General features: G+C 44.8%; 1 pseudogene; it reads left to right on the forward strand.

The window, feature by feature from the left end:
• Window positions 1-554: 554 nt before the first annotated feature.
• LOC112812013 (ADP-ribosylation factor-like protein 2 pseudogene) lies at window positions 555-1,447 on the forward strand (annotated as a pseudogene).
• The last annotated feature ends 1,509 nt before the right edge of the window (window positions 1,448-2,956 follow it).

A 2,956-nucleotide genomic window follows, 5' to 3' on the forward strand; every position in this document is an offset into this window, starting at 1 on the left:
TTCTTATTCTTTTATAGTAGTTATTTACATACACTAGATATTAATCTTCTGTTGGTTAGATGTGTTACAATTATCTTCTCCTTTGCTGTGTCTTATATTTTTATTTCTTCTGAGGTGTCTTTTTAATAAATGAAAGTAGTGCAGCTCGTAAAGATTATTTTGATTAATGTTATGAATACTTTTACACCAAATAATTCTTCAAAATTGGAATTATGATAAAATCTGATCACTAGTTTCTGATTTGTATTATTTAAATTGTTATAAACAGTTCTAGACCTTAAAATAATATAAAGTTTGGGGCGCCTGGCTGGCTCAGTCAGAGAAGTGTGCTACTCTTGGCCTGGGGGTCATGAGTTTGAGCCCCATGTTGGGTGTAGAGATTACTTTAAAATTTTTAACCCAAAAAACAAATAAGCCAGTTAAGAAATGGGCAGAAGACATGAATATAGACATTTTTCCAAAGAAGACATACAGATGGCCAACAGACACATGAAAAGATGCTCAACATCACTGATCATCAGGGAAGTGCAAATCAAAAATACAGTGAGAGGACCATGGGGCTTCTGACCATTCTGAAGAAGATGAAGCAGAAAGAGCGGGAGCTGCGACTGCTCATTCTCGGCCTGGACAACGCTGGCAAAACCACCATCCTCAAGAAGTTCAATGGGGAAGACATTGACACCATCTCCCCGACGCTGGGCTTCAACATCAAGACCCTGGAACACCGAGGATTCAAGCTGAACCTCTGGGATGTGGGCGGCCAGAAGTCCCTGCGGTCCTACTGGCGGAACTACTTCGAGAGCACAGACGGCCTCATCTGGGTGGTGGACAGTGCTGACCGTCAGCGCATGCAGGACTGCCAACGGGAACTCCAGAGCCTGTTGGTGGAGGAGCGCCTGGCTGGAGCCACCCTCCTCATCTTTGCCAACAAGCAAGACCTGCCCGGAGCACTGTCCTCTAACGCCATCCGTGAGGCCCTGGAGCTGGACTCCATCCATAGCCACCACTGGTGCATCCAGGGCTGTAGCGCCGTCACCAGGGAGAACCTCCTGCTCGGCATTGACTGGCTCCTGGATGACATTTCCAGCCGCATCTTCACGGCCGACTGAAGCATTCCGGATGCCTCCCACCTCACAGTCCAGCCCCGCCCCCGCCCCCAGCCCTCATCAGGCACCATCCATGGGGGAAGGGAATGCGAGTCAGCCAGCCTGGCGAACACCCCCAACCCCGCGCCTAAAGCTGCTGCTCTGTGGCCCGCCGGCTCCCGTGGCTGGAGGGCTGCCGCCCTGGCTCCCGACGCAGCCCGCCCGCGGCCGCCGTCCGGAGAGGGGGGAGAGGGGAGAGGGCCGGGCCCGGGAGGGGGCTGCCTCTGCTGCTACCAAGGCTGTGGGCCTCATCCTTTGCTCAGCCGTGAGAATAAACCGTTCCTTGCCCCAGTTAAAAAAAAAAAAAATACAGTGAGATACCGTCTCACATCTGTCAGAATGGCTAAAATCAACAACACAGAAAACAACAGGTGTTGGTGAGGATGCGGAGAAAGGAGAACCCTCTTCCACTGTTGGTGGGAATGCAAACTGGTGCAGCCACTCTGGAAAACAGTATGGAGGTTCCTCAAAAAGTTAAAAATAGAACTACCCTACAATCTAGCAGTTGCACCACTAAGTATTTACAAAGGATACAAAATTCTGATTTGAAGGGGCACACGCACCCCGATGTTTATAGCAGCATTATCAACAACAGCCAAATTATGGAAAGAGCCCATATGCCCATTGCCTGAAGAATGGATAAAGAAGATGTGGTATATAGTTATACACTGGAATACTACTCAACCATCAAAAAGAATGAAATCTTGAAATTGGCAATGATGTGAATGGAACTAGAGGGTATTATGCTAAGTGAAATAAGTCAGTCAGAGAAAGACAAATACCATATGATTTCACTCACATGTGGAATTTAAGAAACAAAACAGATGAACATAGGGAAAACAAAGAGGGAGGCAAACCATAAGAGACTCTTGGTTTTTTTTTTTTTAAGATTTTATTTATTTATTTGAGAGAGAAAGAAAGAGAACACGAGCAGGAGGAGGGGCAGAGGGAGAAGTAGAAGCAGACTCCCCGCTGAGCAGGGAGCCCAACCCCAGGACCCTGGGATCATGATTTGAGCCAAAGGCAGATGCTTAACTGACTGAGCCACCCAGGTGCCCCTAAGAGTTTCTTCACGATAGAGAACAAAGTGAGGGGTAATGGAAGGAGGTGAGTGGGGAGTGGGTTAGATGGGTGATGGACATTAAGGAGGGCACTTGCTATGATGAGCACTGGGTGTTGTATGTAAGTGATGAATCACTAAATTCTACTCCTGAGACTAATATCACACTATATATTAACTAACCAGAATTTTAAATAAAAACTTGAAACATTGGGGCGCCTGGGTGGCTCAGTCGTTAAGCGTCTGCCTTAGGCTCAGATCATGATCCCAGGGTCCTGGGATCGAGCCCTGCATCGGGCTCCCTGCTCCACGGGGAAGCCTGCTTCTCCCTCTCCCACTCCCCCTGCTTGTGTTCCCTCTCTCGCTGTCTCTCTGTCAAATAAATAAATAAAATCTTTAAAAAAAACTTGAAACATTAAAAATAATTAAAATCTTTAAAAAATAATATAATAATAATATAAAGTTCTTCCTAAAAATACCTAGTTAACATCTTTTTTCCTTAAAAATTGCATTAACTGTTTACTTCTGTATTTAATTATTTGAAAGTTCTTAGTTATTGGTTTTATACACACAATTAGCGGCTTTCAAATCATCAATTATTACAGCATTTTATTAATGAAATATTAAATATAATTTGTACTTCAAGTGATGATAGAATTTCAGCATCTAAAGCAAAGAAGGACATTTTCACTGAGTTGCATCAGAACGGCTACCCATATTTGAAAGCGAGTATTCAGATATTAATAATAAA

This window comes from Callorhinus ursinus, unplaced genomic scaffold (assembly GCF_003265705.2).
Source record: "Callorhinus ursinus isolate GAN/ISIS: 27379988/994484 unplaced genomic scaffold, GSC_fseal_2.0 scaffold18, whole genome shotgun sequence".
Classification (NCBI taxonomy): Eukaryota; Metazoa; Chordata; class Mammalia; order Carnivora; family Otariidae; genus Callorhinus; species Callorhinus ursinus.